We start from the raw sequence: 22,225 nt of genomic DNA, 5'->3' as shown, positions 1-22,225 counted from the left end.
GTGTGTGTGTGTGTGTGTGTGTGTGTGTGTGTGTGCGTGCGTGTGTGTGTGTGTGAATACCTGTATCTGTGTCGTCCTAATAGATTGTCCACCTGTCCAGAATGCACCATCCTCCCTCACTCTGAACTCTGGAGATAGCGACCACTGAACTGGGTTTTCATGCCTTTTCACAACTGGTTTTGGTTCCAGTGCTGAACAGAGGAAGGAAGATTTAGCGTTTCGTTTGACTGCATCACATTGGAAAACCTGCATAAATTATTTAGATCATTCTGAGGCTTTCATAGAAAAGAGAGTAAAATCGAATGATCATTTGTTTCTTCCATGTATTCTGCCTTCAGGGAGAAATTTCCCTGTGATTCAGAAGTAACGCAACAGAGAAATAACCGATTAAAAAACAATACTGTAGAAAATATTGAAATAAAACTAGGTTTCTAAGTGCTGATTTAATTAAACTTTTCCTAGTAATTAGACATCAAAATGTGATAAACTCCTTACATGGGGGATGTTGATTACTCTTTGTGTCCTCTGATATCGCAAGACCAACAAAAACCCTTTGTAAATTAGATCAACTTTAACTAAAACATATTTTTCTTATTATTTATTGGAGACATGCAGTAAATATACTGCACATACAACACTACTACAAAAATCTGCTTAAGTCAGTATTTAGGAAATGTTTTATAACGTTCAATTTATTTGAAAAAAATCAATGTTAAAAGCAGATATTGATGTTGTATCTTTTACAATTTATAGACACATTTTTGCCCTCAGTGCATCTAATCAAAACATTAGATGGACGTAGATGCTTACTAACTTTTTTTTTGACAAAAGTTTTTAGAAGTAGCTATTGTTGGTAATTCTCATTTTTAAAGAACCGTCAATTTCTTTCGTTTTCTTTTTATTTTATTTTATTTTAAATAAAGAATCACAAAACTTTAAAGTAGTAATTGTTCATAATTGAGGCGCAGCACCGTCCATTTTATTGATGTCCGTGCTAAAGATATGTAAAAGTCTTTAAAAGCTAAATTCGCGTTCGATTGTAGGGGGTAAAAAAAAGAATCTCATGTTAAAAATTGTTTTTGCAAAATTTCCAAATCAACATCTGTGAAATACAGCACCAATAAAACCTGCAGCTGTCCTCTGCTAATGTTTCAGACTGCTGTGGGGCATGGTGCCACTGCTCCAAACATGGCGCCAGCCTGCTGATTTAAACTGAGACTAAGATCTGGTCCCTGCAGGACAGACCGTCCCACCGGTCAGACGTGAACGGCTGGGGTCCCAACCGTAACGAGAAATAAACAGGTAGACATAAACAGACGCACAGAGATCTTTTATCTTTTAGCTGGTTCATGGCTGGAGGGTGTCTGCATTGGGTAATGATATCATACTCTCATTCGCTCACCGACTGTTGCTATGGTAGCAGCATAAGCTAAATGTGTAGTAACCATTTTCTGAAAGTGAACCTGTTTAATAAAACATGAATTTCCAACTGAAATTATTTGTAGAAGGTGAGAGTGCGGAAGGAACGGTGGATTTTTGTGTCTGTGGTTGTGATTAGACAAACCCAAATGTTTGACACCTTTTTTTGTGCTGGCTGATGGAACTACAGAAGACATTCTCACACACTAATCCAATTTTTAGCTACCATTTTTACCTTAGGATGTAGTTTGAAAATATTGCGGGTATACATTTTAGTCAAAAATTCAAATGATATCTTCATATAGTTGAGGTTCAAAACATTTTATGATACACCGTACATTTGGACGATAGTTTAAAACTCTGTTTCTGAGGGATTGTACTTGTGTTGCATTCAGAGGTACTTTGAAGACATTTTCATTATTTTTCAGGTAAACTGAAAACCATAAATGTGTTTTCTTCAAGCAAACTGGACAAAGAAAACGAACGACAGTGAAGCAGCAACAATTATAGGCAGCCACTTGGACCACAATCCAGGTATGTTTAAAACTGAATCTTAGTTCTAGGATTGACATAAATCCAAGGTGCAGTTTCAAGTTTGAAAACCAGAGATTTGCTCATTGATATGGTGAGTTAGTGTGCCAACTGTGATGCTAACATGGTCACTGAAGGAGGGTTTATTGTACCATGTGAGCAAAAGATTTGCTGAGATACGAAGAGTCAAAAATTCAAATAATCAGGTTTTATTGCAAGGAAGCCATATTGGATGTTGAGGTTGAAATGGTTGAGAAACACCCAACTTGAAATTTGGTCTTCAGAGAGGGACACTTGTGTTAAGTCTTCAGATTGAAACTTGGGAAAATTCACCTTCCGAGAAAAAACTAATTGTTTATGAGTTATGTTGCACTACTGTTTTAAATATCACTGGGTTATAAGTATCTGCCAACTTCTGAGAGGTAGTGATCATTTTCTCAAGTTTCACTAAACATGGTACTTTTTGTATCAATGAAAAGCCTCAACCTCTCTTTGAGTGGAAAACAAATTGGTTTGGATGCTTCAAAGCCCTGCATGGTCCCACCTGAAATGTTGAACCCTGAAATAAAATAAATAAAATGATTCTTTTTTTCCTTTAGTTTTATTAATTTTAAGCCATCACTAGAAACACCTGAAAGAGACTTCTAATGTTTGAAGTGACTGAGATTGCAACTTTCAGTCTTGGCGAAAAGCTAATTTTTTGAGCCTTTAATTTTCTTCCAAAAAAACATTTTCATGAACCTGCATAGATGAGTTGTTTCTAGCTTCTTTTAGTCAATCATAAATCACAAATAAAGACAGAACTCAGAGCAGTTATTCTGTTGTTTGCTAGAAAATTCCTTTCAGCTTAAATCATATATCTTAACAACTTGCTTTTGTTTTCAGAAATAACTTCTCAGTCTGCTTTATGCTTTTAAGTCGTGCATCCGGCTGCTCTTACAGTCTCACTTGATGACTCGGAGACAGAAACGGACAGACTTCATCTACCTTGGGTGCTTTCACTCTTTCACAAAACGCAGAGAGAAAAATGGGCCTTACTCCCTATAAATGAAATAAAAGCTTGCAAATGCATTTTATTGAATACTGGTTCATTTCAATGTTGTCTAATGTTGCTACATCTCTGTATACTGGAGCCAAACACAAACAAAATAAATAACCCAGAGGGTCTGTATTAAAAATAATACAGACCCAGAGGGTCTGTATTATTTTTAATAAGCTCAAATAATGCTTTTATTTGAGCATTGTTTTTTTTGTTTTTTTTATAATATTATTGTAGCTTGTGTGTTCTCATGGCTCTCTAGGTTATTAACTCTATGGCTCATTCGGAATCAAAACTAAATTCCTTTTTAATGTCTTCTTGAACTTTAAAAGTTTAAGTCTCACTGTCGCCATGCCCGTCATATGCATGTGTTAATCCCTGATCCATCACCCAAACCATTTACTCTTTCTCTGGTTTTCCAGTCTTAGAAATGAGGTTTTAGCTTTAGGAGAGAGCTGAGCTGAGCGGCTTTATCCCCTGTAGCATTCCCAGCGCCGTCCAAGCTAACACACTAACTCAAAAATATTCTTCTTTATTACAGTCTGAAGCTCTTAAGACTCAGCTGGAGCTCAATAGTCTCTAAAGACTCAGGTACCTGCATTTTTAGGCACTCCTGCTGCTGTCTTTACTGCCGATATCATCCCCATTCCTCACTGCTGATGTGATCGGATGAAAAACAGATCAGCTGAGAGGGGGTAGAGCGGAAAAGCAGAGGCTGAAAACAGAGAGCGAGAGAGTTTGAGGGAGAAAGAAGGATCGTGAGGGGAGAAAATTAGGGGGGAAATGAAAAAGAAATTACAATGGATAGGAAAGCAGACAGTCTCTGCCATTTTGCGAGAGAGAAAAGGAGTGGGTGGACGGGTTTGGAAGGTGATGGGCTGAGGGTGGAGGAGAGAGAGTAAAGTCTCATCATGCCCTCATTCCCAATTTTATTACCCATTTTATTCATCTCAGCTGACTCATAACTCCCCGCCCCACCCTCTTCAAATTAGGAACCGCATCTCATCATCCATATTCACTATCTCCACCAAGTGTTGGGGCTTCTCTCTGATACTTAAAAAGTTAAAAAGCTGTGACACTTGTCGGCATCGGAGTAATCAAGGGGCCAGTATTTACATTGTTATGGCTCTTTTCATTAAGAAGGATGGGCATGGAGTTTCTCTACCCTCCATTACCTTTCTAATTATAGCCCACGATGATACCAGACGATGGAGGAGAGCAAGGGGAAACCTTATTATCTATAAAAGCCTAATGCCATGCTGGTTTGGAGCAGCAGCCGCCGAATGTGAAGACGAGAGCAAAAAAAGTGGTGATCGTTTGTGAAACTGTGACAGAAAAGTAAGATTTGACTGTAATGTGAATGTATTTTGCCATTTTGGTGTAAAACATGCTGCATGTAACTAGAAGCATTTATAAAAATCTAAATCAGAAGTGGGTACATAGCTCTATGTTTCTGTTTATATCTGACGATTTTTAGGACTGTCACCTATAGTTTAGAAACTTTGGCAACTATAAGTGTTAAAGTCCCTGAGCTGACCTCTAGAAACAAAATGTTTAATTGGAGGAAGCTTTTCTTTTTAGCACCAAGACCATTAGCCATAAAATGTACATTAGGAACAAGCTAAGTGCCATAAATCTAGATTTGACCATTTAATAGCAGTTTAAATAAACAACGAAGGGGAAAAATACAAATTTAAACGGCAGAATGCATTGCCATGAAAAACCTTCAACACCCTAATAGTCAACATTTACGTCCAAACAATCCTTTTATTTACTGTTTGGTATTAGTTGTAATTTTCTGAAGGTGTTGGTTCGATATGTCCACATCAGTTTTTTTCCTTCATGATTTCATGTAATTTGTGAAGTACATCTATCCTGTAGGAAAAAAAACCCAACCAACCAAACAAAAATAAAACATATCATAACTCTGTCCTTCCCCTCTTACTTCAGGATGGTGCTCTCAATCTTGCAAGTTCTGCCCTTTTTCCTTCAAATGTAGCAGTAATCTTTATAACCAAAAACTCCAATTTAGTTTCATCAAACCACAGGACATGTCTCCACAACATAAGGTCCCTGACAGCATTTGGAAAAAATGTATTTTGAGTAATGGCTTCCTCCTCTATGAATAGCCAGTCAGCTCATGTTGGTATAAAGACTCTGCAGCTTCAGCCAACATCTTAACAAGGTCCTCTGCTTCTGTTCTGGGGTCAAAACACCCACTCCTCACCAAAACACATCCACAGAACTTGTCATTTCCCTGATGGCTGGAGATTTCACTGATGTTTATGCTTGAGTTAAATGTTCTGCCTTAAAAGGACAGTATTGTACATTTTTCACGCACAAACTATCATTTTATAGCACTATAAAGAAGCCATGTTATCTTCATTTGTTATAAAAATGCTGTATATATAAAAAATATGACTTAAAAGAAATTTGGCTTCATAATTTAACACCTTGAAATTGAGCCTCTGTCACTTTAAAATCTCCTGGCCTTTCTGAAACCCCGCCTCCAAGAAGTCATCAGATCATGGCTCCTCTGACAGATTTTTAATCATATTTAATGTTAGGCAGTGAGCAATGATGATTATTTTTATACAGTTAACATAAATCCCTGGTTTTAACTGCAATGTGCTCATTACAGATCAGTTTCTTATAAATCGTACCTCCATGTTCCCTCTGCACTCTTATTTCAGCTATCAGAGGCACGTTTTAATTAACTGAACGTGACCCTGGCCTCTGGTTGGTAAATTGTGACACTCTGGATTCTTTTTATCTAATGAAATGTTGGGTAATGAGGCTCAGGTCATGTTTGTGTGCTGCCTTATACCTAAATATCCTGTTTAGTGTTTTAGGGGCTGCAGTTGTCAGCCTCCCTGAGATGCTGATTCCCTGTGCAGCATCAGTGACAATACCAGCCTGAAGCGCTGCACCACTGAACTCAGGCATGGTGAAACGAAAAAAATAAAATAAAAAAAGAGACTGAAGGCTCCATCAGAGAGACACTGTGCGGTGAAATCTAATCCCTGAAATCCAGGGGAAAACCAGAGCGGAGGAAGATCTGAGTCTACCTCTGCTTGTGACTGAGGGTCACAGAGTTAGGCTGGCAGCAGCTCCTCTGTTTCACGTCTTGCTTCATATTCATAAGGAACCTCCGCGGGCCAATTAAGTAGATATCATGGCTGTGACTGCATCACTGGCTTTTAACGTGACAACATATCAGAACCCATTCCTGTGTGAAATACGTTTCTCAGAATGAAATTAAAGCATATTTACCTGAACAGAAATGTAAAGTCGATTGAAAGCTCGCATCAAGTTTCTGTTGGATTAAAACTGTGAAAGCAATTATTTCTACGAGGCGTCTAGAAGTGCCTTTTTTTTCCAGCTTTAACCATACTTCTGCTGCATACCTGACGAGCTTTAGTGATGTCAGTACTCTGCAATCACAGAAGAGGTTGGGAGTCGGAAAAGTCGTGGATGAAGGGACTCAGCGGGGATAAACTCTTCACTACAGGGATCCTTTCACTGCTTAGCAGAACATGCTCGGCTCGCTTAGATGTGAGTCACCGTTCTCACACACAGATAGATGCTGGTGAGGGAGAACCGTTCAAGTGCCACGGTTAACGCTGTTCATCAGGACATTTCGCAAATAACCCAAGAACAATAATCAGGCGATATTAATTTGCTCGAGATCTCCTCTCAGAATAAACAGCTTCGGATTTACCACACAACGTCATTGTTTGCAAAAACTAAGCGAGCATTCGGAGGTGACAAGGCAAAAATAGTGATTGAGGATCTTGCATTGGCTCACACAGTCCTCTTTTTCCACAACCGTAGCTCCTCTAATGCTTTTAGCTCTGTCTGGATTCAGAAATACAATCAGCGTAAAGTGAAAGAAAGTATTTAAAGAAGAGCTAGCTTTACTTTTTCTAATCATTAAGTTCCTTGATTGAACTGTTTACTCAGCAAATGCCACATGAGTGGATTTTTTTACTGTGCTCTTTTATTTGTACCAAAGCCTCGGTCTAAGCTCAAAGCTTTCTTTTCATCAATTCTCCACAACTCTTTTCTCACCTCTGCTCATTAAATAAAAGGATTAATGAAGTCCCTGGATAACCACTAATTTGTCACTACAGCTGAATGCATTTTCATGACAAAAGTCTGATGCTATTTTTTTCCCTCCACTGCAAATTTACATCCATTTGTGGTACTCCATTTTCTTTGCGTGCACTCTCATTGCTTCTAGCATTAGCATCATACACTGTCTGAAAATTCACTTAAGCTCGGCGATCAACACAATATATCTAACTTATTTTTGCTCTTATGCAAACACAGACGAATGAGAAGTTGTGATTTAGAAAGGTGGAAATCAAAGATTTAAGGCAGATGTTGAAGTGAGTGATCTTATGCATCTTCAACTTTTAAACATCCTGTTATGTTTCAATTATTACAGTAAACCACATGATGTGTGACTCTACTGATCTTAATGAGTGTGGAAATCCACAGCTCCATTTTGGGCCCACTTCTTTTGATACTGTGTGTTTTCACTAACTAGGACAGATCACTAATAATCGTCACAATGTTCCCAATTATGCAGATGACACTCAGCTTTGCTTCTTCTTCAAAGATTCAGAGTTCTTCAAACTCTCTGAATTACTTCAGTGCCTAAAAGAAATTGCAAATCGCTTAAAAATAACTCCTTCAATTGAAATCTGAAAAGTCTTGAGTGTCTGATTTTTGGCCCCAGAGAAAATTATTCCTCTGATCAGGCCACTGGTTGGACTTTTGAACTAAGTTTAGGTGTTTTTAACAGAATCAGTTTCTCATGAAGGTGCCTCAAAACAATTTGTTGCTATAGAAAGTTTACGTCCCAGAAGGACAATGATCCAAAGCGCACAGCCAGAGCTGCATTGTTTATATAAAAGTATAATTTCTTGTATTTCAACGGCCCAGTCAAAGTCCAGATCTAAACCTAATTGAGAATGCTCCCCCTCCAATCCGACAGATTTTGAGCTATTTTGTAAGAATTAGAAAACATTTCTCTCTTGTTCAACACACTCGGTGTGACTGAGTTTGAGATTTTCAGATTTGTTGCAAAAACAGTAAAATTATGAGCTTAGAGAAACGGAAAGGAGGCAGAGACAAAGTGCAAAAACCTGTAGCTGTAGCTGTAATTAAAAGTATTTCATTAATTCCACGGTTTGTTGATCAAAATATTGACATTATTAGTGGGTTTTTTTGTTTGTTAGTTTTACCAATGCATTGAGCTAAACTCAGATCTTACCAGTTGTTTTCGGATCTTCTCTTACCTCTGGTGGTTAAATAAACAGTCACCAGGTAACTGCTTTAACTTTAAAACCTTTTTCATAAATATATCACTGAAGCTATCTTCACTACGTGGCACAGATTTTAGCTTTATTTATGATTTCCAGTTTTGTTTTGCAGACACATCTCTACAAGCAATCATTTGCTGTCTGAACATTTGCTTAAGCTCAATGATGAACAGAGTATTTTATTTGTTTAGCTCCAGGAAACAAACAAATGAATGTGGAGTCGCTGTTTTGTAGAGTGGTTTAAAAAAAAAAAAAACCAGCAAAATTCAAAGATTTAAAGGAGTCACTCATTTTTCTCTGGTTTGTGATGATTTCTTCTGATATGCCTAATCATGTCAAATCAAGGCAGAGGCAAGTTGGAAAAGTATAAATCAGTGATCAGGGGAAACGTACCGATGAGTCTGAAATGAAATGAAACAAGCAAGTTTCTAAACTTTGCAGGTTTTTAATTAGAGATATGCTTAGAAACAATTTTTCCTCAGGGTAACAAACAAAGTTTCTCATAAAAACTTGATAGTTTTACTAAGTTTTCAGTTTTTTCTCCACTTCATACACACGCTCATTAATTCAGTACTTCATACTGCAGAACCAACCCTTCTTCTTCTGTAGGAAAAGGGGCGACTTTCTCTCCTCATCGTATCCACCTGCGTCGTTGTGGCAGACTTCATTTGTTGCTCTCTGTAACTATGGAAACTACCTACTGCCATGTTGGTTTGGTATGAGACCCTCAAGCAGGCAACGATTACCGACACCACAGGGAAGTTTGAAAAGTTGATCGATTCAGATTATTGAATGGTTCTTTCGGGTTGAGAGGAGGACAGGTGAACTGGTGTTACTGGAAGTTGGGATACGTTTGAAATTGTGGATGGTTGAACAGGCAGGTGAGCAGCTGCAGATGGTCGTGGTGAGATTCTCACAACATGAACCAGAGGAGCAGTGAGGAGATTCATGCAGAGAGACTTGAGGCAACGCAATGAGCTCTTCAGGTGAACAACAAGAGAGGTAAGAACAGGAAAGAGAAACTCAGGAGAGAGCAGCGTGAGGAGGAGGATGAGGAGGATGCCACGCTGTTGTGGCTGTGTAAAGTTCTCCCAGTTGGCAACTGGTAGGAAAGAAATGACGATTTGTTTTCAATCTCAGCTTTGCTGCTCAACCCAGAGATCAATTTTCCTTACAAATGTGGCGCCATTTAAAGGGTAATAAACAAAAATTTGCAACAATATAAAACAAAAACAACCTGAGTGAAGTTGGCCCCACCTTCTTCAAATCAGACAAAAATGGTGTCAATCAACTCAACTACGTTTGTGCAGCAAACGTTTTTTGTTTGTGCTGCTTTGAAGATATTAATGAAAGTTTAAAGGTCAACCAGCCTCCTCACTTTCACAAAATCAAAATGACCTTTAAAGTTTAATTTATAACTTCAAAGCCAAAGCAGCACAAACAAAACATTTTTGCTGCACAAACCAGCACAAACGTAGTTGAGTTGATTGACAACTCAACTATGTTTGATTTGAAGAAGGGGCTGGTTGACCTTTCATGACCTCTGTAAACATTTCTTAATGTCTTTAAAATGATAGCGGCACAAATTAAAATTTTTGCTGCACAAACATTTGACACCATTTTTGTCTGATTTGCAGACGGTGGATGGGACCAACTTCACAAAAAGAAATGATAAAACAACCAAACACCAATTTCCTTATTACTTTCCTTTCTTATTAGTGGTGAGTTGATATTCAGTCTTATTTTTTTATAACATGCTACAGTAGATTTTATTCAATCAAACCTGCTAAGAAGCAGCAGGTTTTTCACACCACTAGGAGCATAAAAAGGCGATTTGCTGAAGTCTGAGCGTCACCAACCCTGACAATAAGAGTGACTATTATTACTCATCCATCTTGCTGCAAAAATACCATTACCTTATGCTAAATGTCAAAAATGATTGTAAATTATGCATCTGTGCACCTATTTATCTGCGTATTTGCAGGTCAAGGTTTCTCCTCTATAAAATCTCGGCCTTATCACAGTTCTCATTCAAACAAAGAGGAAAGGTCAGGATCGTCTTCCTCATTTAATCAAACAGCCATTAGCGAGCGTTATGTAAATTGGGAATCCAGCTCTGTGTGAACACTGATATGTATAGACTACAGGCCCTCTGTTAGAGTGCTTTAAAATTCAGCCACATGTGCAGCGATCGTTCGTCTCTGTGGGGCTCAGTTACAGTGAACTTTCTCCAGAAGTAATTACACCCTTATATTCATCTATCTCTGTAATTATACCCTTAGCAGCCATCCTGCTCTGTATCACTGAGCAGAGAAGCAATAAATTAGTGAATCAAATGTTTTCAGTTCCCCGGTGAAGCAGGGATCATTAATTTCACGAAAAAAATTTTCAGGAACCACAGATGAAAACAATACGGGTTTCATAGGCAGCAGTCAGCTTACAACAGATTTCACTGATGGCACATGCAGCACAGTCTTTGTTTTCAAGGATTATATGCACTTCTGGAGGTTCTAAATTTTTTTTGCACTTTGTTTATCATGCCAGACATTAAAAACAATCATAATTTTCTATTCATCAATGAGAAAATCTTTTTATGTCTTCCACAAGACATTCAGAACCACTTCCAGTTCAGGATTGATGATCCAGAAAATATACTTTTACAAAGTGGGAGTTCATATGTTACATTTATTACTTCTGTGGACTTTACATCTTTGCTGTACATTCAACACCTACAGTGCCTGATATTCATATTCTTAGATTTTTTTAATGATCACTGTAGAACCACAAGTCTCAGTGTATTTTGCTGGAATTTTGTATCATAGATCAACACTAGGTACTACATAATTGGGAAGTTAAGTCTCCTTAAAGCACAGAGTATGACATAACTCAAAACGTACCAAGACGCAATTATCCAGAGTGACAGGCCGACCAAGAACAGCATCAATCAGAGAAGCACCCAAGAAGCCATGATAACTCCAGAGGAGCTGCAGAGAGCTGGAGGAGAGTCTGCTGACAGGACGATTATGAATCTAACATCCCCGCTGTCAAAGATACAAATAGAAATGAAAGTTATTTTATGATATATAATTTCTTTTTATTAAGATAAACAGCAGTCATTGTCACTGAGCCAACAAAAGCCTGGAAACAGTTTAATCGCTCTGGGTGGAACAGAATGGAGCAAAGCCACCATGTTGACTGAAATTACACCTGTGTGCTGTTTACAATATGCTTCTGCAAAGTTTAAGCATCATTTTTATTTTCTTCTCACTGCAATTATAAAACTTATACTGTCTCAAATTTACTTTCCCTCCAGCTTTTGTGACATAAAAAGAGAAATAAGCAACATATAATTATATAAGTAAACTAAACTACGATTCCTACATATTGACAGAATGCAAAATATGGTTAAAAGATTGCAAATATATATATATATATATATACACATAATTTTGTATGTGTCTGAACACATTTCATAATATGCTTCAAAACTGCTGGACAATGTTTACATTCAAGAAAACAAAAAAAAAAGTGCAGATAACAGAAATGCATGTGTTGAATCACGAAGCCATGAAATTGGACTTAAATTAAAAACCGCGGTGATAAATTGCCAATTAATTCAATTAACTTATAACTCAGAATTTGATTAAAAACGGCCATGAAGACATACTTCATCATTTGTTTCCATTTGTTTAATTTATCATTTGCAACACAAATTTTAAAGGTTGTTAAACGTGTCTATAGCCAACAAATAAATGTAATATCATTACCGTAAATTGCATTATACTTTAGTTTTGATCCAATTCTTGTGCTAAATAATAGTTTTTGTGGAAGTAAATCCATATAAATTTGTTTGCGAGGCTTTCGGCAAAAGACATGGAAAATGCACTAAATATACAACATTTGACAACAGAAAGGACAAACAATGAAAGATGAAACAAAATCCCATCTAGTGTATTTTTACTGCATATTTCACAATAAATGTTATAGAAATGCACTTAGGCAGATACAACATCTCAAGAGCTACATAATTACACAGGTATACAGGTGTTAGATTCAGACATACAGTTTGCAGGGTAATTCCATTTTTTCTACATCTTATGATCTGAAAAAAATGTAACATTAGTTGAAAAATCTATTAGTTATCAGTTTAAAAACTTTTTTTATTGATATATTAAGTGTTTTTAACATTATACGACGTCTTTCAGTTTAGGCATGTCAGGTTTTTGCATAATGTCTTTTCAAAAATCAAAATCCACTTTTCTATAACTTTATTTTTTAGCCTTTAACATTTTTTTTCTGAGTCAGAACACATCATGATAGGTAACTTGACAACATGAATGCACTGTTAATTATCATGTATCCATTTTCTAAGCGGACAGCCCACACAGATTCTGTGATAATTTGAGTCTTCTGCGCATAGAAACAGGTTCATTGCTCTTTTTTCTCAATCAAATCTCGACGCAGAGGATGGTTATGAAGACAGATGGGGGGAGGGAAACACAGCGGGAGGAAACAGGAGACATAAACAGGTATGAAAACGGGGGNGAGGGCGGGAAGGACAGAGAGTGCCAGAAAAAGAAATGATTGGCATAAAATTCAGCCGCCGCGCCGCCTGGGCCCAATTAGGACGCCATTATGGAATCACTATAATAACGCATCATTTAGCACGCTGTATTTCTGCTCCATCTAGTGAAGTCTCACCATCGCAGAGCGCCATTATTTTTACTTCCTCCTTCGGCAGTGGACCTAGACAAAGAGTGGGAGAACAAAGGCTGTGTGTGGGTGATACTTATTATTCTACAGGCTGACCTGAAGCCAAGACGGGCTGCCTCCCCTCCTGCATGGAGAGAAAGTTCAGCTCTTTTCCCTTTGCTTATCTGCACCCCTGTTTGTCCTTATAGAATATGTCAATAATAATAAAAATATTAGAGATCTTTATTTTACTGTATTTCAGAGATAATCACACTACACTTCAATATTCAACAAGTGGAGTTTTTCTTTTCTTTTCTTTTTTTTAGTTTGGGGATACATGAATTTGTTGATACTTATCTACTGGTGCTGCTAAATCACATTCTTACCCTAAAAGTAACTTCAACAAGAGAGAATTCATCAGCTGCTAGAACATTTGCTTGCCTTTAGATTTGTGTTTCTTTCAGTCTTGTAATGTTGTGTTTTGATCACTTTTGGTTTACTTGTGATCAGCCTTAGTTTACATCTTTACTTTAATCAGGATTTTCTTAGTTGTTGTTTGTCTCTGTTGTTCATGATTTCTGCTTAGAAATAAGGATAACTCTTTATCCCAGAGTTTATTTAGGCATTAAATAATAATAAAACAAACATCACAATTTCTGCATCTTTCAAAAAAGAGAGAGAAAAACAAGAGTAGTAGACCAGCTTTGTTCTCGGGAGCTAATAGTAGTGAAAACAATTTAGCATTCTGAGGGGAAAAAAAGGAAGCAAAAGAGGATTTAAAATCTGTAATTCAGCCCACTGTCGGAACAGCTGGTTCTCATTAAAAATTAAAGCCCTCAGCTCTGCCTGCACAATGATCACGCCATGCATTCAGGAGGCTCGAATCATCTCCTTTAATTTCTGCTGCGTGTGGACGGGCTTAGAGCCTCGTCTCAGCACAATAATGTGATGCTCAGGAAGATTGTTACCCTGGGATGTAAAGTTTGTGCTGCTGCGGCTATCTTCGCCTCCCAGGCGGCACAATATGCTGGCGGAAACATCAGCCGCCGCACAGAGACGCCATCTGTCTCTGCACTCATTGCTCCCCTCAGAAAGGAAGCGCAGGCCTCCTGCAAACTCCCAGCAGTTCAGCTGATAAATAAGCGGTCACAAAAACTTGGAAGGGTTGCACAAGTAACACAAAGAGGACAAGAAACTGACTCACAGGCTGATTCACGGAGCTTTTGCCGCTTCGATTCTTTCTAATTTTGGTAGCCTGGATGCTGCTCACAGTGGCCAACCTCTGAGTCCAATCATTTGTTATTTCTGGAAGTCTTGTGATCAAGCTAGGACTCTTAGCATATGCTGGGTAAAATATGCCAAAACGATTATACTTTGTTAGCATGTGGCTTAGAAGTAGTTTCCTGACTAATGAGAGTAATATAAAGATTATGAATGTTAACTTTGTTTGTGCAACGTTGGTTTTCTCTGTATTCCTTTACTGTATGATAAAATAAAAATAACATACGGTCAAGGGAAAAACAGTGACCTCCATGAGTCTCACGAAAGTTTAAACCCTTTTCTCAAGTCAAATAATTTATTGAATAATATGAGCTCCAACTGACAGACACATTTTGTCATGTGGGAGAAACGGAGGTGAAGCAAAGTTGTAAAACTTTGGAAGGTGAAAGAAGGGCTTTTGAGGACAGAAGCAGTACAGAACGAAGGAGCAACATTAGAGATAAAAAAAGGGTCCTTTGAACTGATGGTACATGTTCACTAATCTGCTATGAACATGAGCGAAACACAAGATGCACAAACTCCTACATGCAGCAGCAACATGTCGAAGAAAAAACACAAACACGCATTGTCGACGGCAGAGGAAAACTCTCGCTGCTGCGTGACCACTGAATCAAACTCCCTCTGCGGCAGCGATGCAAAACGACTGAACTGAGTGCTTTAGAGGCTGGTAATAAAAGAATTTAAGCTCAATCAGCTACTAGAAAAGAACATCAGCTAAAAGCCCCAAGGCAGACGCCTAATTGCGCTAATCACTACAAATGAGCGTAAAGCAACGTATCCAGAAAGAGGATGCAAACCGTCTGTGTGAATGCAAAGCTATGAGTAATTACAGACTCACGCAGGATTCTGAGGCAATTAGGTTATACCTATACTGAAAAGCGTTGAGGTGAATATAAAATGTGTATCAACTGTTTTTTTTTTTTTTTTTTTTTTTTTTCCTTTTTATGCAAATAAAGATTGCACAAAGAGGTGCGTCGTTCGTGTGCGGAGAGTCAATCCTTAGCCTTTCCTGCATTAAAAGTGTTCTCTCAAAAGGTGTTACACTCTCCTCAGGCTGTAATTGTGCAGGACAGACGGGCGAAATCACAGCTGAAGGAGTTCTCTCTGAGAGAGCAGGTGTTATCTGCATTTTCTCCATGCACCGCTGAATGCCGTAATTACTTCTATTGCATTTCAGGAGCCTGCTCAGCACTCACACAGAGGAGAGCTGTCACTTCCCCCTCAACAGCTTCCCCTCTTAATCTCACACATGCGCATCAAGCAGGCGAATTGCATGATTTTTTATTTCACATGTGCTTACAAAAAAATAATAAAAATAAATAAAAAATATCTAAGCATGTGTTTTGTGAATCTTTCTGTCACCTGTGCGTAGCCGATGAACTCAGAGCTCTAAGCAGGCTGGTATCCACAGCTTCCCTCTCACGATCACATGGTATAATAATTAATCAGTGGAGACTGCTTGAGAGGGCCAATTTGTATCCACGAGAAGCTGAAAACTCAAGCTTTGGATTTCAAGTGGATTAAGCCCCCCCCCTTTTTTTCTTTTTAAACTGGAATAATAAGATGCAATAATTTAATAGCTCCTGGAAGATGAAACACATTTCACAAAAGGAATGCCTGAGCAATAACCCAGAGGATGCACAAGATATTTTCATTTTAGGGACACAAAGTAGTGAAAATAGTCAAAAACCAGACCAAACCTAGAGTATCCAAAATCTAAACGAGGATTAATAAAAGCAAAGAATAGGCATGTAGTAATAAAGAAGATAAAAAACGAAAGTGCTGTTTAAAATACTCGGGCAGCGGATATCTTAATAAAACTGGTTATTTAATCGTCTGATGCCTATTGAAAAGATCTCCAATAAGGAAATAAGTTTTGAAATGATGTTTAACAGCTTGGCTTACATGTTTGTTCTGTTCTGTCACACTGACATGTTTTAGACCATCTGCATTTAGATAACATGAGTAAGTACAAAAAGAAGTGGAAAACACTAACTAAACAGCCAGTTTAATATCCAAACACCTTCATTAAGCCGATAATCTTCCTCATTCTAAAAATCCCTAATTAAGGATGATTAACTTTATGTTTTGGAAAGTCAGGCTGAGTTCAGCTGGATTTAATTTCCCTTGCGATATGCTGGCCTGATTACGGCCCGTACCGCAAAAATAAAGACATTTTGCTTAATTAGAACTTGACACACAGCATGAAGTAGGTTAGAAGATCCCAAGAAGAAAAATAGCATCACAACACAATCCAACACAAAGTGAAGATATGAAAATCCAGTTATTGGCGTCTGTCATCTTAGAACGGATTACAAAAATTCCAGCTGTAGGAATATAGATGTACATCCTTGGAGAGAAACGACTCAATGTCTCAAGAACTGCAAGCCTCATGTTAGAGTGGCCTTCATGGTTCAGGATCCAGGGAAGAGTTACAAGGTGGAAAATCACAAAAAGTATCTTGATGTCTTGAAAACCTTTGAGGAAAATAGTCTGGACCGAAGAGACAACAAGGTGAATCTAATGAGGTATTGTTACGGTGCTTCAGGATCTGGGAGACTTGTTAATAAAACAGTTAATTCTGCCTGAAAACCACGACAAGTAATGTTTCAGGTCCTCTTTGTGTGATATACAATATTTGTCTGATATGTTAGAAATATATTTTTTACGCCGTTGGTTTGAATGTTGTGATTTTTCTGCAGAGGGATCCCCTTCTCTCCCCAACCCCCCCCCCCTGTTCAAATGCTGCGACTACATGGCTAAAATCCAGTTCATCCATTTCCAGATAACAAGCGACTTGGTTTTCCTTCTTCATCAAAGTGAAAGCATGCCTGTTTCTATCTGCATCTGTTTTTGCAGTGATATAAAAAATAAATAAATGAAATTTTAACAGCGGAAACAGCATGGCACGAACGCCCCTCTGTTGCTGCTTTTAAAGCTCTTATATGCACCTAGAGTTGTGCTGTAAGCCAGACCAGACAATGTCTCTCCCTCAGGGACAGGAGAGGGCCAGAGAGACAAAACCGCTCCATTCATAAGCACCAAACTGCTGACCTGATGTGGATCTCTAATGTTTCCAGCATCTCCCCCTCGGCCACAGTGAAATGTGCTTGCACTTTTCCATTTGATTTGGTGTCAGCGGTCAGGCACGGTAATGGGTAAACACTGTAGCTCACCGAGGGTCCCGCTGATTCTGAAAAATATAAACTTGTTTTTAGGAACGTTGCGGTGGAGATGTTTTAGTTTAGAATACGGGTGAGGACTTTAGATACTTTCTGTTGGCTGGTGGTAATGGACCATGTTAAACACCGGGGAGATGAGACGGCTCACCGCCTCGCTGCTTCTGACTTGGTTTCCATTAGTTGAAGTGATCAGAGGGCGACTCGCAGAGAGACAAAGAAGAAGACACTGAAGACGCTGAAGGCCTTTATGACCATCACAGCAGTGAGACGTTAGTTTTTAAGTTATGTTATGCAAATACAGTGGGAATGCAGGAAGTCTTATACAGCTGTGGGTCTACAGTATAATCACCCAGATGTCTGTTGCTTCATATCTTATTGATGACTCAATTGTGCATCCATGGACCACTGATATAAATTTTTCATAAGAAGGTAAAACAGTTTTTTTTTTTTTTTTAATGAAATCAGCTACTTCCTGTTTGGTTCCCTCCTGAGGCATCAGCTGTTCTGTGTTTTCTGCATTTTCATTCATGAAATTGACATTTGTTTGTTCAGAAATATGCAGGAAGTCTTTGTAAGTACTAAAGGGAGCAAGTTTCTTTAATGTTTTGTTTGTAATTGTTTGCCATTTCAGGTTTAATGTTTAGAAATTACTTTGTAATAATTGTCAAACCACTGAGTGGTGCTAAGCTAAGTGTTAAAATGTCCGTCTTCATTTTTGTTTCTGAAGATTTCAAATGCAGCTTTTTCTTCACGTATGGTGTTGCAGTCACCGGTAACATTATTTCTGCTCTTTTCTGCATCAGATTTCTGTGCTGGAATCCAGGCAGTTGTTGCTAAAGTTGTTTTCTTCTTGGTTTCTGTCTTTTATGCACATTTCCCCTCCCAATACTGAATATTTTACCTTTCATCAAATTAAGTGTTCAATAATGCACTTCAGACATTCTTGTTCAAACCAAGTGTTTTATTGATTATTGTCTGTCTTTTTATCATGAAGAACTTTGTGTTCTTTTATAAATACACAAACTCAACTTTTATTTAAACATTTCTTCATCTACTTTTCAACATCACATCTCATTGATACCTTTATTTATGCAACTGAAATGCAGCTTCTCTTTAATTATAAGCTCAAGTTGAAAGATTTTCACCCAACATTTGGTTCCCTTTGAGGATTTGGATGTTTAATTAGTTTTGTGCTGTAGACATCCTTTTTCAGTTTTTCACCTTCATTTTTTCTATAAAAACAAGCATTTAAAATAAAAATAAAAAATCTGTTTTTGCTTCCAGACTTTGTTTCAATTCAAGTTAATTGATTTTTCCCCACAAAGCAATTACATTATTTTCTATACAATAATACTAATAATGGGTTACAACATTAAAGTCTTAAAACAGCCAGAAATGACCTTATCTGGACCAGAGCAGGACCGTCTCAAGAAACATTTAAAGCTCAATTTTAGGAGGAAAATACGAGAGAGGTTTTCCTTTGACTTTGTAAGAAGCGTTACATATTTGCTTTTAATGCTGTTTCATTTCGAAACAACTCGTCAGCACTGTAAGGTTGTCTGTGGCCAAACACAGAGAAATCAGGCAAAAAGCTTTTTTAGTGTTTCTGTTTTCAGATGTCAGACAGCTATCTATGGTTTATTAAAAATAAATGAATCAGCTTCTTTGTTACAGCTTCTTATATGTGGGGATCTATAAGTTACAGTGTCTTTGTCTCACTTGGTTAAATAGTGGCTGCTTTAGGTTTCTTGTATATTATAGGAAACTTAGACAGTTTTCCAGTTGTTTCATGTTCAAGCTTCACTTCAACTCAGCTGATTTCTCTTCATGACTTTTCTTTGTTGCTCGTTCACCTAAATTTCTCCCTGCAGGAACATCCATCCATCCATCCATCCATCCATCCATCCATCCATCCATCCATCCATCCATCCATCCATCCATCCATCCATCCATCCATCCATCCATCCATNCATCCATCCATCCATCCATCCATCCATCCATCCATCCATCCATCCATCCATCCATCCATCCATCCATCCATCCATCCATCCATCCATCCATCCATTTTCTTGCACCCTTGTCCCTTAGTGGGGTCGGGAGGGTTGCTGGTGCCTATCTCCAGCTAACGTACCAGGGGAGAGGCGGGGTCACCCTGGACAGGTCACAGGAACAAAAAGGATAAATCAGTGCTATCTGATTCTATCCTATTCTTATCGCAAACTTTTGGGTTTTTATGTTTTGAACCTTTCTTATATTTTTATTTAGGTTATCTTAGAGTTACTAGTGTCTCATATGTGCAGAGTTTTGTAGTTTATTCTTGTGTAAATGTGTGTATATTTCTGTTAATCAAACAGTTAATTTCCAGTATTAGCTCTTAGTTTCTCTGCATTCTTATAGATTTGCTCTGCGTGTTTCTCTGTGTTTATTGTTGTTAGATTTTTGCTCTGTTGTTCATTTGTGTGATATTTCTGATTTCTTCTGCGTTTCCTCCATTAATTACTCTTCCTTCCCTGCTTGGTTCTCTCCCAGCTGCTCTGATTTCTGTTGATTGAACTCACCTGGTCTCCATGCCACAACCGCATCTCTCCCTACAGCACTTATACTCCTTGTTTTCTTGCACTCACTGCTGGATTCTTCCATTATTCTGTCACTGTTTTGTGCCCTGACTCTTTTGTGTTTTCCAAAGTTCTCTGCACGTTGTTTTCAGTCATTAAATCCCTCGTTCTTCACTCCACAGTTCGTCTGCCGTTGTCCTGCAGCCGTTTTGGTCCTCATCAAAACCTTTAAAACATGAGGGTTCTATATGAAAAAAATAACTCCCTCGCTTTGGCTATTTAAATGCTCAAAACAAAAGAAAATTGTTCCAAAGATATGACAAGATGTTCCTACTTTCTGGACACGGGATGTGCCACAAAATCAGTGGTGCCTCTTAGTCTGACATATAAAACCCCAATAAAAATATCTTGAAGTTTGTAGTTATGACAAAATGTGCAGAGATTCAAGTGTTATTCAAGGGACTGTGGATTTTAAAGAATAGAAACGACATACAATGTTGTAAATGTTTTACTTTTGACTAAATTGACACAAATCTGAAATTTCTTAGCAGCAGATGAAACACTTCTGTTCTGTTCAACGTCTTTTAATATTGGGATTGATGCACAGCAGTCAGGTATCCTAATTACAACCTGTTAAGAAGTGTGTGTGTGTGTGTGTGTGCGCGTGTGTGCGTGCGTGTGTGTGTGCGTGTGTGTGTGTGCGTGTGTGTGTGTTTGTGTGAGGCCGGAGCACGGTGAGCGAGATGTTGGCTACAAAAGGGCCAGCTGCTGCTTTAAACGCTGGAGCTGTTTTAGGAAGCCAAGAGGTGATTCATGCTGGAAAATTGATTCATTTCTTGTGCTGATAAGCAGCTTCTCTCTTTGTCCTCTCATGCTGCAGGGGCTTTGAAAGGGGCCCCTGAACGACGTGTCTGTTGTCACAGAGAAAAGAAGCAGGTTGGAAAAACACAACGACAGCAATAATCTTACAAATGAAGCACCGTAAACACAGGTCAGCGTCACAGAACCTTTAATCAGTCAGTGTACTGCAAGTCTGCACGCCAGTGAACATTATCAACATAATTGGGTCTGGAGGTGTTTCAGAGTTACCGGTGAATCCAGACGGGTTGGTTGGAGAATCCTCACCTGCGTGTGCGTTTGATGAAAGCAAAAGCAGACGTTCACTTTGCTTTGAGGAGCTGCAGAGGAAATGGAGGAACTTCTTATCGGTATGCAGCAGTCCACAACAAGGAGACCGGCTGCATAAAATAAAAATTATAAACCACCCACTTTGTGCGTGGGTGTCCGTTCCAGTTCAAACCTCTGCACTGATGGAAAGGTGAGAGACTAACATGAATATATTAGTTGAGATTTGGTCCTGAGCAACGTTGTCTTTTCCTCCCGATCATTAAGACGTTGTGAGTCAGAGAAGTTCATCGTTGGGTCACACAGAAGACAAATAAATATAACTAAAGCTGAATGCCAGTGGTAGAATATTGTTTTCAAGACTGGAACCTCAATCTTTGCTTTTCTACAAAAACTGAACTTAAGATTGTCCGACAAATCAGAAAGACACAAGTAAAAGACCGTGCACTCTTTGTTCTTCGTCAGAGTGAACATGAAAATGTTTTATTTTTGCTAATAATGAATAGGGAAAGCAGATGAATAATTCATGTCAGCGTCTGATATGCAATTCCTGAAAATTCCCATCAGAATTTTTTCAGCATCTATTTATCTAGATAGTAATAAGACTCTTTGATGGCGGTTCGCGTCAGCGCCTGTGTGAACACAAGGCAGCTGGAGGTTATTAATGTAATTAAGGATACAAACAGTTCATAGTCTGGATACAGCAGATGTTCATGTCTGCTTTCAGTGCTGTAAGAACTCGGCTTTATTCTCACAAAAAACTGCGATTTTCATGTGACTTGCATGAGCTTTGTTTTTGCTGTCATCAGTAATGAATGCTTGGTTCTATCCTTACAAAACTATGACATTGAGCTTGTGCCTTGCATTTCGTTGGGATAAGAAGCCTTAAAATACTTGATCATCTCTTTCCTGTTCCCTGTTTTCAGAGAAAACGTGAATTGAATTTCCAGAGCAAATCAAACGGTTCTGCACCCTTCTGAGATATCGACAGAGAAATCCTTGTTGATTCCACAGAAATCGATTCCCATGTGTTATTGCTCATTTGTGATCGCCTCCATAACGTTAATATCG

At 38.3% G+C, this 22,225-nt stretch overlaps 1 long non-coding RNA gene across 1 annotated transcript in view; it reads right to left on the bottom strand.

Moving 5' to 3' along the window:
* Positions 1 to 3,796, bottom strand: part of LOC108166233 (uncharacterized) — a 16,568-nt gene extending 12,772 nt beyond the window's left edge. Inside the window, exons 1-2 of the long non-coding RNA XR_001776526.1 lie at positions 3,585 to 3,796; positions 61 to 191 (exon numbers count right to left, since the gene is read on the bottom strand). This is a non-coding gene — a long non-coding RNA (uncharacterized LOC108166233). The remainder of the gene's footprint in view (positions 1 to 60; positions 192 to 3,584) is intronic.
* Positions 3,797 to 22,225: the final 18,429 nt, after the last annotated feature.

Source organism: Poecilia reticulata, linkage group LG4 (assembly GCF_000633615.1).
Source record: "Poecilia reticulata strain Guanapo linkage group LG4, Guppy_female_1.0+MT, whole genome shotgun sequence".
NCBI lineage: Eukaryota > Metazoa > Chordata > Actinopteri > Cyprinodontiformes > Poeciliidae > Poecilia > Poecilia reticulata.
The sequence above is the reverse complement of the archived record's forward strand: the minus strand, read 5'-3'. Positions and strand labels throughout refer to the sequence as shown.